The sequence below is a fragment of the Vespa velutina genome, chromosome 9, assembly GCF_912470025.1.
Source record: "Vespa velutina chromosome 9, iVesVel2.1, whole genome shotgun sequence".
Classification (NCBI taxonomy): domain Eukaryota; kingdom Metazoa; phylum Arthropoda; class Insecta; order Hymenoptera; family Vespidae; genus Vespa; species Vespa velutina.
Window position 1 is genome coordinate 4,122,681 of NC_062196.1, and position 715 is coordinate 4,123,395.

The window sequence follows — 715 nt, forward strand, 5'->3', positions numbered from 1 at the left end:
CCTCTTTTCTTATCACTGCTATAGTTTCGTACTTCGAGATACATTTATCTCGAAGTAATTTTTAAACGATAGGTGGACACGTGCGCGTACATATACACGAAGTATTATCTTCTATCACGTGAATCGATCAACGTTCTTTGTGAATGAAACGTTCGTCCACGGAAAGGGCTCCCGTTATCATCGGCCAAGGTAGTAAAATTCTAATGACTATACTCCGAGACTCCGTGGCCCCGTGCCTTCGATGATGAGATGATAGCTCTTATTATATCTCGTTCTAAGGATAATTCCGGAAAACGGAGTAACGTCGTACTGTCAAAAAAATAGGGGAAAAAAAAGAAAAGAAAAAAAAAAAAAAAAAAAAAAAAAAAAGATCCTTTCGAAACTTTTACTTGGTCTTTAAAAATACTTTCCCTTTCTGCTAGTATATTGTGTTTTCGGTTGAGTCGAGACTGTGAACGAACGTACAAGAATATTTCTTAACGTCGACGTTTCACCACCGACATTATCCATCGTCCACAAGAGTTTCGGCTTTTAATAAATTACATATAAAACTCTATTGTACACGTCGAACGGCACATATTGTCCGCGTTCGAATGGGAGATTTCGTTTAAGCGGATGGGCGAGCTCTATTCACGCCTCGTAAATTAACTGTATAATTAATATTGAATATTCCCCGATTGTTTATATACCTTTCAATATTTTCTGTAAAAGGAAG